The sequence below is a fragment of the Eumetopias jubatus genome, unplaced genomic scaffold, assembly GCF_037043125.1.
Source record: "Eumetopias jubatus isolate StellerSeaLion01/CBP00866 unplaced genomic scaffold, mEumJub1_p1.0 scaffold_9, whole genome shotgun sequence".
NCBI classification, from domain to species: domain Eukaryota; kingdom Metazoa; phylum Chordata; class Mammalia; order Carnivora; family Otariidae; genus Eumetopias; species Eumetopias jubatus.
This window is the reverse complement of record NW_028274815.1, coordinates 98,103,451-98,117,109: the sequence shown is the minus strand read 5'-3', so window position 1 is coordinate 98,117,109 and position 13,659 is coordinate 98,103,451. Positions and strand designations below refer to the sequence as shown.

General features: G+C 38.1%; 1 pseudogene; it reads left to right on the top strand.

The window, feature by feature from the left end:
- Positions 1 to 4,887: 4,887 nt before the first annotated feature.
- Positions 4,888 to 5,831, top strand: LOC114216402 (homeobox protein NANOG pseudogene; annotated as a pseudogene).
- The last annotated feature ends 7,828 nt before the right edge of the window (positions 5,832 to 13,659 follow it).

Sequence of the window (13,659 nt, the reverse complement as noted above, 5' to 3'; positions counted from 1 at the left end):
TTCTGTCTACACTTTTTTCTTTTTTCATAAAATAAAGCAGGCTGTGAAATGTGAACTCTGGTTATGTTGTCATTTGAGCCCTACCCAAGGCTGAGGCATCAGCCACCATCAGATCCATTCCCTTGGCTCCTAGACCAGATGTGAGGGACCCTGTGGGAACTTGCAGCATTGGGAATCCCCCATAGACAAGCCCCACACTGCAATCAGGTGGCTGTTTCATGCTCCTGCCTATCTTCCTGGTGAGGTAAGACTATAAAGGACAGGCCTGTTAGTAGCAGCAACTACAGAATACCCCCTCCCTTTGGATTCAGGAATCCAATTGTGGGGCACCTGTGAGGGAAATGAATAAAAACCATCACTGTTTCGTCAAAGTGGTTACATAGATGCAAAATTACAGCCTGGGCTAGTGATGTCACATAGCCATAGGATGTCTTGGGAATCCTTTCTAAGACTTCCACCATGGGAACCATGAAATCTCTAAAGCCATTCTGGGAGCAAAAAATAAGCTAGCACATAAGGGTCACTGAGTATTCGGCATCAAAGCCAGGAGTTGTGTTAAAAACAGCAATGGAACACGCTGACCTTTGCTTCCCATAGATCCAAATATGGGGTCAGGGGGAGACAGAAGGAATTCTCCAACATATCCCTTTCCTGTGATTGTTTAGAAATCTTGCCATGTTTCTATGCTCTGTGGAATTCCTTCAAAGTTTTTTCTTGCTTATTTATTCATTTATTTAAGCCTCTTTGAATGTATAGGCATGCTTAATATGACTTGATATATGCAGATTTTCTTGTCTTAAAAGTAAAAAAACAAATAAATAAAAGTCAGCCAGAGGGATGCCAGTTGCAGGCAAATGCAGACAGGCAGGAGAGGCCAGCTTGTTTCTCAGATTAATGGCAGCAGAAGCTCCTGTCAATCAATTCCAAGATAGTATCATGCCTCAGAGACTAAAGACTCCACCCAGAGCTCCCAAAGTGTTGCAGGACATGCACACACTCAAAGACCCTTTCAGAGCTCATGAGCAGAAAGGTGTCCACCCTCCTTCTAGTTAGTCTAGATGGACCCCCACTTCAGGGACAGCCACAGTGGCAGAAGTTCCTCTTAAAATCAAAATTAACTAAGGAGAAAAAGAAATATAAACTTTGCTTCCTTCTTCAACTTTAAAGCAGAAGGGCTTATCCACTGGGCTCAGGGTTGTACAGTCACTGGGAAGTGTGTGAGAGGAATTCCGTTTAGAATCTGCTGGGATAGGAGTGAGGGAATAATGGGAGAGGCTAGTCAATGACCACAGACAACTGCTGCTTAAACACATCCAGTCAGACTCAGATCCAGCAATCTTGCCGTTCCACAGTGACATTCTTCATCCCTGACAGCCTTTTATGGTAAGCTACTAACAGTTCTTTAAAGAGGTTTTATACATCTTGATAAAGAGAGAAGGGATGTCTTTGGGCATCTGAAATAAAAGTGGTAGGGAGTAAGATAGGAGACTGTAAATTGAAATCTGAAGGCACACATTTATTATGATTTTTATGTAGACACACATGCACATGTGAGCTCCCATATGTGTGTGTTATAGAACTTTCTCTCCACTCAATATCCTGGATAACTGAGAACTGATTAAAGTAGACAGCCTGTGTTCAGTTACCATCTAGACCCTTTAAGAATTCTGATGCTATCGTGTCTTCTTTCATTTTATTGGAGCAAGAGGCAATCATCTTTCTTGGAAAGATGAATAACCAAAATTTGGAGAAAATATTAAAACATCATAAAATGTCCAAACCACCAATATAGCTACCAACACATTTGTTCTTGCAGATTTTAGTTACCAGGAAAAGTCATCAAGGTTAGCATAGAAACAAGAAGGCTACAAGGTATTTCAAATATACAAAGTCCCTTCTTCTCTAGCTGGATTAATAAGTGTGGCACATTTTGCTTTTGATTATTTACTGATCTCTCTTATAAGTATCACATCTCAAAATGGCAAGAGGTCAAGATGGAATAACAGGGACTGAATTTATCTTCTTGTAATAACCAAAACAAAAACAAAATAAAACAAGTAACATTTATGAAACAATGCATTTCAGAACACTAGGCATGATCTCTGAGATCATAATCAAATAAGAATAGCCCTAAAATTGTTCATCTTTGAGAGAGTTTCCATGTAAGGCACAGTAAAGGGGAAACAAGGCAGAGGCCAGCCGACTCCCCAGGTTTAGAAAATGGATTGAGAGTCCAGGAAGACCAAGGCAACTAGAGTTTGCAGGACAGAGTGCTAAGGAGGGGAGATCTGCACAGAGGACCCCAGAGATCTGCAATGGGTCTCACCTGAATATTCAGCAATCATTAATCAGGACACGCATGAAATTTTGTAAGGTCAGGGAAAGAAACATACTCAGGGCCAAGAATAGTGCTTTTTCCCACCAGTCAGATTAGTGATTATAATAATTCATAGGAGAATTGGGTAGTGTGCCTTAGGAGGGTTTTGCTCCAGTAATAGAGAAAAATTAACTGCTCTGGACTTGCTGAACAAATCTGAAAAGTGAGACCCAAAAGGATAAAAGTGTTTTCAAGTAACTGAAATACATAATACAACAAAAACCTCAAAAAATTGTATAGAAATTTAAAATATACAGCACCAACAAGATAAAATTTACACTGCCTTTCATACAATCAAAGATCACCAGACATGGAAAGATCCAGGAAAATATTATCTATAATAAAGAGAAAAAACAATCAATTGAAAGTTACCCAGAACTGATCCTGATGTTGAAATTAGCATACAAGGACATCAAAACTATTATTATATTCATATTCCATATGTTCAAAAGTTAAGTAGAGACATGGAAAATTTTTTAGGAAAAGATTCCAATTCAAGTTCTAGATCTAGAGATAAACACTACAATGTCTGAGTGAAAAATACACTGGATGAAAATAATAGCAGATTAGACCTAGCAGGAAAAAAATTAATATACTTTAACATACAGCAATAAAAACTATCCAAAATCAAACACGGAAAAAAATGGAGTGACATCCCATCACATTTTCCATATTCTATTGGTTAGAAGCAAGTCATAGATAGGTTCCACCAGCGTTCATGGGGAGGGCATCAAAGAAAGACATGACAGTGAGGGTCATCTTGAGTGTGTCCATCACACTAGTCAAAAAACAAACAAAACAAAACAGAACTGAAGTGACATTATTAATATGAGACAGAGTGAACTTCAGGGCAAAACATATTATCAGAGATAAATACGATTGGTTTCAAATAATAAAAAGATCAATTCATCAAGAAGGCATAATAATTACATACATGTATGAACCTAATAAAAGAACTTCAAAATAAATGATGCAAAATCTGAGAACTACAAAGAGAAATAGACAAATCCACAATTATAATCAGAGATTTCAATCTCTTTCTTAATAGAACAAGTAAACAGAGAAAGTATTCAAGTTGTACAAAATACATTCTCTGTCCATCTTGGAATTAAATTAGAAATCCATAACAGAAAATCATTGAGAAAAATGCCCCAATATTTGGAAACTAGATAACACTATTCTAAATAACTAACTGGTCAAAGAATAAATCCAAAGGGAAATTAAAAAGTTATATGAATTGAATAAAGACAACATATCAAAATTTGGGTTGTTGATAAGGCAGTTCTTGGGAAATTTACAACAGTAAATGCCTAACTTGGAAAAGAATATCTCAAATCAAGGATTTCAGCTTCTTCTTCAATAAACTAATTTTAAAAAGGGCAAATGAAACTCAAAGTCAACAGAAGAAAGAAAATAATAAAGATCAGAGTAGAAACGAAGGCAACAGAAAGTGGGAAAACAACACTGGAAATGAATGACACCAAAAGTTGGTTCATTGGGAAGATTAAAATTGGTTAAAATATAGCCATATTGATTTGGGGGGAAAAGATACAAATTACTAACATGAGGAATGAGGGAGGCAACATCACCACATATTCTACAGATGTTTAAAAGATAACCAAAGTAACATTATTTTTAAAAAGTTATGCTAATAAGTTAGAAAACAGTTGCAATGGAAGAATTCTTTGAAAGATACAAACCACCAAATCTCAAAAAGAAATAGATAACCTGAATACCCCCACATTAAAGATATCCAATTATTACAGCAGCATTTAGTGAAAAGACTATCCTTTCTTCACTGAATTGGGGTTTTTTTCCATTTTTTTATGGTGGCATTTATATATTGCATAAACTTTACCATCTTAACAGTTTTAAATGTACAATTCAGTGGTATTAAATACATTCGTAACATTGTGCAACAATTACCACCATCCACTTCCAGAACTCTTCATCTTGTAAAACTGAACCTCAGTGAAGAAAGGTTAGTCCTCTCACTAAATGGGGCTGCAATAATTGGATATCCATATCTGTGATTCATACCTGGCACAATATAGAAAAATTAACTCAAAATGTACCACAGACTTCTATGAGCAACCCAAAGGTACAAAAAAGAAAACATAGGAGAAAATATTTGCAGCTTGGTTTAGGCAGAGATTTCTTATATATATAACAACAAAAACATCATTCATGAAAGAACAAATTGGTAAATTGAACTCAACCAAAATTAAACATGTCTGTTCTTTGAAAGACATTAATCAGAGAATAAAAAGAGAGACTACAAAGTGGAAGAAAACATTTGTAAAGAATATAACTGATGGGGCTCCATTGGGCTGGTTGGCTCTTACTGTTGCAGTGGTGACGCACTTCATCCTGTCTTTCTCAGACTCCTAACATCTGGAGGGCTTCCTACTCTCCTCAGCTCTTCCACCTAGATCCATAAGCCTGGGCCTTTCTTGCAATCTCGCTCTTTTTTTTTTTTTTTTTTTTCCATCTACCCTCAACTCACCAACATGAGTGCCAATTCACCTCTGCCCCAATGCCTGCCTGGCCCCGAAGCACCCAGTTCTAGGGACTCTTCAATGCCTGAGATTTATGGGCCTGAAGAAAATTATGCGTCCCTGCAAATGTCATCTGCTGAGACACCCCACGCGGAGACCGTCTCTCCTCTTCCTGCATCCATGGATCTGCGTGTTCAGGACAGCCCCGACTCCTCCACCAGTCCCAGGGTAAAAGTACCACCCACTTCTGGGGAGGAGAGAACAGTGAGGAAGGAAGATACGGCCCAGGGCAAGAAACAGAAGATCAGGACCGTGTTCTCTCAGGCCCAACTCTACGTCCTCAATGATCGATTTCAGAGACAGAAATACCTCAGTCTCCAGCAGATGCAAGAACTTTCCAACATTCTGAACCTTAGCTATAAGCAGGTGAAGACCTGGTTCCAGAACCAGAGAATGAAATGTAAGAGGTGGCAGAAAAACCATTGGCCAAAGGAGAGCAAGAGTGTGACTCAGAACAGCACAGCAACTGCACAATACCCAGGCTTCTATTCCTACCACCAGGGATACCTGAGGAACACTTCTGGAAACCTTCCACTATGGAGCAACCAGACCTGGAACAGCCAGTCTTGGAGCAACCACTCCTGGAACGGCCAGTCTTGGGGCAACCACTCCTGGAACGGCCAGTCTTGGGGCAACCATTCCTGGGCCAGTCAGACCTGGTGCCCCCAAGCCTGGAACAATCAGCTCCAGAACTGTGGAGAGGAATCCCTGCAGCCCCAGATCCAGTTCCAGCAAAATTCCATCAGCGATTTGGAGTCCATCTTAGCAACTTCTGGGGAAAGCCATAGTGTAATACAACAATCCGCTAAGTATTTTAGTACCCAGCAAATAATGGATTTGTTCCCAAATTACTCTGTGAACATAGAGCCTGAAGATGTGTGACGATGAGTATATTATTCGATCTCAATTTGGGCGGTGGCTGTATTACTTCTAGGCTTTGTCTTCTAGGGTCCTCTATAGATCTCGGCCTCGATATTCTGTTTCCCATTGTTCTTATTGTGTCCACTGAGGGGGTACGATTGGAGTCAAAGAGGTTTCAGGAGCGGTGGCTGCTCTGGACAACATGAGAAAAGGTGTTTCTGGCTATAGGTGACTAGATACAATCCTAATGTGGATCTCTTTAGGCTCTAGAATCTAACCTCAAGAATAGGAAGTGAAGATACAAAGACGTGTGATGAAGGATAATTTGTATTTTCTGAGATTGTGAGGCTTTTTTTGTTAATAACCTCAATTACTACCGGAGAGGGGTTAAGCTATCGTATTCTTCATTGATTTCCTCTGTCCCTTGTGATGTTTTACTAGCACTGTTAATTTGTTCATTATTCTAGGATTTGTAGAAAGATGTTTTGTATTTTAATGTATCATGATAATAGTACCCGTTTGGCTGATTGGTTTATAGGTTTAAGTACAAATAAATAAAGTACCCACTTTACCCTTAAAAAAAAAAAAAAAGAATATAACTGATGAAGGACTTGTATCTAAACCACACAAAGAACTTTAAAAACTCAGTAATCTGAAAATAAACAACCCAATAAAAGTGGGCAAAAGATTTGAATAAACTTTAGCAAAGAAGATATATAGATGGCATATAAATATATGAAAAGATGCTCAACATCATTCATTATTATGAAGATACAGATTAATACTACAACAAGATGCTGCTACACAACTATTAAAATTATTAAAACCAAAAAGGCTGACCATTCCAAGTGTTGGCAAAGATGTGGAGGAACTGGAACTCTCATACACTGATGGTAGGAATGTAAAATGGTCTTATCACTTTGGAAAACAGTTTGACAATGTTATTACAGCCAGTTCAATGGAGAATCCAAAGCACCACACATGTATAAGTACAGAAAAGAAATGAGACAAATTTATGACTAGATGCAAAACTGATCAATATCCACAGGGCATTAATCAACTGCATTCCACCGGCCCCAATTTGCATATCATCAACAAGAATCATCTGTATTACTATCAGTTTTCTACAACTTACACAGTTGTGAAATAGCTCACAGAAAATGGAAGGTGGAGATAAGCCAGATGGATGAGCTGTCAGTTAAATAAATCTTTGACAGGTGCTCATTTTTAATTGTATAATGGTCATGATTTTGCCTGTTAAAAAATTACCCTCTAACAGGAACTTTGAGTGATGCTTAGCTCATAATAAATAATAAATATTAGCTTTTCTAACATTAATTTCATTAATATTTAAAATGACTTGAGTCACAGGGGCGCCTGGGTGGCTCAGTTGGTTAAGCATCTGACTTGTGATTTTGGCTTAGGACATGATCTCATGGGTGGTGAGATCGAGCTCCCTGTCGGGCTCTGCACTCAGTGGGGAGTCAGCTTGTGATTCTCTCCCTCTCCCTCTGCCATCTCCCCCCTCATACTCACTCTCTTGCTCTCAAAGAAATAAATAAATAAATATTTTTTAAAAATGACTTGAGTCACACTTTAAATTCACCAGGGGATGGTGCATTCATGTGTTCAGTCATTTCAGATGTTCATCTGGTCACCGTTGAGCAATTCCTGGGAATAAGGCACAGTGTTCACTGTTAGTATAAGAAAATAAATTCCTTTTTCCCATTTTTCCTTCTACTGTGTGAAATGCTGGTTCCTGAAAATATCTCCAAAACTGATAAGACAAAGCTGAGTTTACTCTTCTGTAGTGAATCTAAGTAGTGTTTCAGAGGGGCAGGCAAAGTAGAGGTTCAGGTGAGATTTTGAAGTCTAGTTTAAAGTGAATATTTCAGTGAGGTAGGTCATGGGCTTAGGAATGGCTAAGGATCAGGACATAGTTTAGGACTGGTGGATACAGTGGGGTAAGGAATTTGTAATGAGGATTCAAATTTATGAAGTTCAAAGATGCAAGGTATAAGACATTGGTGCTTTTTTTGAAGTGTTGTTGGGTCTTTCAGAAAGTTTCTGGAGTGATTAATCAAGTTATTTACCACTTTCTTGGGCAAGAGTTTCCTGAGATAGTGATGCATGTTGATGAATATAGTGGAAAAGCAAGGTCATATTAATGTAGGCTTTAAGCTGTGTGGGTGTGGATGGCTTGGTTCTCAAGTAGCATCTTTCTTTTGTACTTGTCTCTGGGCATTTATTACTTATTACCTATCTTGATAACTATATTTCTGGTGCCAATGTCTCAATACTACTACTAATAATAACAACAGCAACTACAGCTATTAGAGCAGAAGCAGCAGCTGTATTTATGCCATGCTTATGTGGATCTGTAACTCTGAAAGCAGTTTTATAAGGTAGTCCTCATTGTCCCTACTTTATAGATGGGGAAACTGAGACCTGGGCAGGATTAACTTATCTCAGGCTCCCTGGCTAGGAAGTAGCAGAACACAGAATTGAACGCAGGACATCAGGCTGCAAAGTCGACATCACCCTCCACAGCTAATGGGTAAACTTCTAAATGTCAGGGCCCTGGGCCATGGTCTTTGGCATCTGGTACAGTACTGGGTACAGAATATTAATAAGCTCTCGCTAAGCATTTGTGGAGGATGCTGAACAGGGAGATGAGTTGTCCAAAATCATACTAAGAAGCCTCCCAAAATGGGGGCATTTTCTGACTTTCAATCTAATCTCTTTCTATTAGCCACAGTTGCTACTTAGTTGGCTGGCCAAGAAAGATACTGCACATTTTTTACTTCTGTTTAATGATTGCAGTCTTAAAGCTCCCACAGTCACTCAGTCCTTGATTTGGCGGCATAACACACACAGCAAAACCGTAAGGACTCTATTACCAGCAAATTGGCACTTTAAGCCACAACATTGGTTCAGTCTGGATGCATTAAAGGCCCAATGTGGGGTGGAAACCTTCATTCTCTAGCTTTTTCCATTATATACCAAAGGTCATTGATCCCTTGGGTAAAATAGAGGGAAGATGAATTTAGAGCACACGATGAGGAAAGAGAACAAAACTCATGCTTGTTGTGTCCTTTTCACCCCAGTCTCTATGAAATTTTTATAGCTCTCAGTAATGTGGTTTTATTATTTTGTTTGTATTTTTTTACTTGATACAAATTAAAATGACTAGGTTTGTCGCCATGTGTATCTAAACATAATATTCAATGCTAATGATCTGCTATGCCCTGTGCTTTTCCTCTGCCACAACCAGGACAAGTGCCAAGGAAATCTATAATCTATATTTAGTTTGACAGTTCCTTTGGAAATTAGGTTTTCACTGATTTGTCATACCAGTTTCCTTTTCAAATCTGGAGGGGTCTTTTGAGCTTTTCATCAAGCACCTTGAAACTGTTACAAGCGGTGACAATCCATTCTGAGGCTTCTCAGTGTGTTTTCACCTGCATCTCAAGTTCACTTTGTAGTTTAATTCTGTTGGGAAGTAAATCAGAACAAGATGCAGTGATGTTTGTATTCATTAGTGTGAGATGAATCATTTATTGGACCAGATTCTTTCTTTGAATTCATAAGCAGTGCAAGGGGAAAAAATCCACAAATAGAATAATCAGCATATAGGGATTTAGTGATAATCTCTTTTGTATTTATGCTAAAAGAATAAATTTAAAAGGTTTTAACAGAATTGACTTGGATTTGATAGAAAAAAATTAATAATACAACAATTCATAGGTTGGAAATTTTCTATGAATAGACGGGGGAATAGAAAATGGTTAAAAATTTCAGAATACTATATTTTGGTTTTGTGGGCTTCATTCTGTCAGAATGACTTTCTGATTTTCTTATAATATTCTTTTCCCTTGTGGAAACTCATTTAAAATGTGTCCTTTTTTAAAATGAAAAATGTAAGTTAGGATTTCTGCTTCTAGTCATGAATGACCAGGTAATCTGTTACCTAAACTAGAAAAGCAGAAAAAAAATACATAAAACATCTAAGCTACTAAAAGTAAGGAATTACTAGGCTGATATTGAGTAAAAGAAGGTTGAAAGGAAAGGCCATGTCTTCTGCCTATTTTTTGACTTGATTATTTGTTTTTTGGGTGTTGAGTTTGAGAAGTTCTTAATGGATCTTGGATATCAGCCCTTTACCTGTAGTGTCATTTGCAAATATTTTCTCCCATTCCATGTGTTGCCTCTTTGTTTTGTTGACTGTTTCCTTTGCTGTGAAGAAGCTTTTTATCTTGATGAAGTCCCAAAAGTTCATTTTCGCTTTTTTTCCCTTGCCTTTGGAGATGTGTCTTGAAAGAAGTTGCTACAGCCGATGTCAAAGAGATTACTGCCTATGAACAGACACTTCTCCAAAGAAGACATACAAATGGCTAACAGAAACATGAAAAAATATTCATCATCATTAGCCATCAGGGAAATTCAAATCAAAACCATATTGAGATACCACCTTACACCAGTTAGAATGGCAAAAATTGACAAGGCAAGAAACAACAAATGTTGGAGAGGTTGTGGAGAAAGGGGAACCCTCTTACACTGTTGGTGGGAATGCAAGTTGATACAACCACTTTGGAAAACAGTGTGGAGGTTCCTCAAAAAGTTAAAAATAGAGCTACCCTCTGACCCAGCAATTGCACTACTGGGCATTTACCCCAAAGATACAGAGGTAGTGAAAAAAAGGACCACATGCACCCCAATGTTCATAGCAGTAATGTCCGCAATAGCCAAACTGTGGAAAGAGCCAAGATGCCCTTCAACAAATGAATGGATAAAGAAGATGTGGTCCATATATACAATGGAATATTACTCAGCCATCAGAAAGGATGAATACCCAACTTTTACATCAACATGGATGGGATGGGAGGAGATTATTCAAAGTGAAATAAGTCAAGCACAGAAAGTCAATTATCATGTGTTTTCACCTACTTGTGGAACATAAGGAATAATATTGAAGACGTTAGGAGAAGGAAGGGAAAAATGAAGGGGCAGGTGGAATCAGAGTGGGAGATGAACCATGAGAGACTGTGGACTCTGGGAAACAAACTGAGGGCCTTAGAGGGTAGGGGGCAGGGGGATGGGTTAGCCCAGTGATGGGTATTAAAGAGGGCACATTCTGCATGGAGCACTGGGTGTTATACACAAAAAATGAATCATGGAACACTACATCAAAAACTAATGATGTACTGTCTGGTGACTAACATAACATAATAAAAAAAAAAAGAAAGAAAGAAAGGTAAGACCAGCAGGCCAGACCACTTTTGTCTTAAGGACAACTGTCAATCCTAAAAATAGGGCTGACCATCTGAATTATACTTTTGAAAATGTCATCAGGAAACACAAGCGAGAGTTCGGAGCCTGCCAGTAAACAACCTCCTATTTTGGTCTAAGATTCTAAGAGTAAGGGTGAAATGAAATTCAACCAGTCTTAACACAGACCACAACCTCACTTCAACACTTCTGCATAGTCCAGAAAATTTCAAATCCTAAAACTGGATTAAGATCATCCCAGATTGCTAGTGCCCCTAGGTACCTGAAAAAGTCTATGGAAAAATCTTCATTGGAGGAAAAATATGTCATCCTATACTGCAAATGATTTCTACAAATAATTTTTCAAACACAATATTCAGCATACAGTCAAAGATAAGCAGGCACACAGAAAGACAAGACACTATAAATGTGAGTCAGCAGAAACAATAAACAGGAATAAGCTGCAAAATATAAAAATCAAAGAGTGATAAACTTGTGGGTAGGTAAATTTAAGTGATGATTGTGTAAGACAGTAATAATGAGGATAATATTATTTGTAATATACAAAAAATGAGAACAATTAAAATGGTCTTTGTTGTTAGAATTGTTTAATCAAATGGTGGAATATTATAGAGCAAGGGATCAGCAAACTATGACCCATGAGTCAGATCCAGCTGGTGGTCTGCTTTTTCCTTAGCAAATACATGATAGACTGATGTGGCCCACAAAGACAAAATTTTTACTTTCTTGTCCTTTACAGAGAAAGTTTGCTGACTCTTGATGAAAAAAAAAGAAAGAAAGAAGAAAGAAAGAAAAAGAAAGAAAGAAAGAAAGAAAGAAAGAAAGAAAGAAAGAAAGAAAGAAAGAAAGAAAGAAAGAGAAAGAAAGAAAGAAGGAAAGAAAGAAGGAATGAATGAACTAAAGTTACACACAACATGGTTGGATCTTCAATATATATCATTCAGAAAAAAAAAAAAAAAAGGCAAGGCCAAAAGAGAAAACTCCAATATAAGTCCATTGACATAAAATTTAAAAAGCCAACAAAACTATAGTTGTAGGATGTATTCTTAGGGGGTCATACTATAAAGGAAAGCAAGGAATTGATGACCATAAATGTCTGGAGAATGGCTATGTCTAGGTGGGAGAGATGGGGATGTTGCTGGGAGGGGCAGGTTGGGGGATGCTTCTGGGAGGGGCAGAAGGAATGGTTGCATTCCATTTCTTTGTGTGGCAGTTGAGTGTTTACAATAATATGTTAAAAGGTGGGTTTATGTTTTATGCATTTTTCTGCATATGTGTTCTATTTCATAATAAAAGAGACTTATTTTTTTTAATAAAAGAGATTTAAAAGATAAGTTTTATGCAAATTAAGAATAAAGAGAGGAACAGGAGGAAAGGAGGGAGAAAACAAGCTACAAACTTTTAGTCCACCAGGCAAGATTGATGTTCTTTGCCTACATGAAAAAAAAATTCTAAGCAATATTTTCAACTACCCCCTGATTTGATAGGTGATTTCATAGGAAATGACTGCCCATTTATATGTTTATAAAGTGTGTAGCTTGGAGAAAAGGTCAGAGTTTTGGCAGTGAATAAAATATTTGTGGAAATGGCCTTCCTATTCTTTCTGTTTCCCCACCTGTGTCCAGCCACCCAACCTTGTCATGTGTTCACGATTTGCCCTGGTCTCTGCATCCTTAAGAGAGATTTTCACCACATCTTCTCTAAAGGAGTTGAGCCTTTTTTCCACGGTTGGCAGGGCCCTCATTCTTTTATTCATTTCCTCTTTCTCTCGGAAAATATTCCACTTACTTTTGCTTCACTAAGGAGCGTTGCATAGAGTGAATGACAGTTTTAGAACATGTGTTGCAAGGATTTCTGAGCTGCCGTATCACGCGACTTCAGGGCAGACATTCACATTCTGGCAAGTTCCCATTGTTCCACAGTACCCAGGTCACTTCGCTTAGGTAGCAGCCTGGCTAGCACTGTGTGGAGGAGTTCATAGTCATAGTTCTGTGGGTTTCACACAATGCAGAATGAGTTAAGTCTATAGCATAAAGGATTCAAGTAAAACAGTAAATGAGCCTCTTCTCCCTAAAAATTTCAAGACAGTAACAGGAGCAGTCTATTTGTAGTGTTATCAGAATACCCAGCTATATCCAATGTATGCATCTTTTAAACTTTCATTTAGATTGTGGCAGTTGATTTGCACAATTAAAACTACTGGCAGTAGCCACAGTAATTTAAATTTATGTGAAATGCATCAAACAGACCTACATTTAAGTCTGGGCTCTCTATGTTTTACCAGCTGTGTGATCTTGGTTAAGTTGCTTAATCTCTCTGAGCTTGAAAATGCTGATGACTAGTGTGTCTATCTGCCATAGAGAATTAAATGAGATGTTACATGTAAATGCACAGTGCCTGCCATGTAATATGTACCTTGTAACTATAAGGTAATACTCTTTTATTTATTCTCTGACCATCCCTCTTCCCTCCAAATATGTGTCTTTCCTCCAGTATCAAACCATTCATCCAGTCCAGAACCTGGGAGGGATCCTCTGCCCCTTCTAATGCCCCACACCCATTTCCTCCATATTG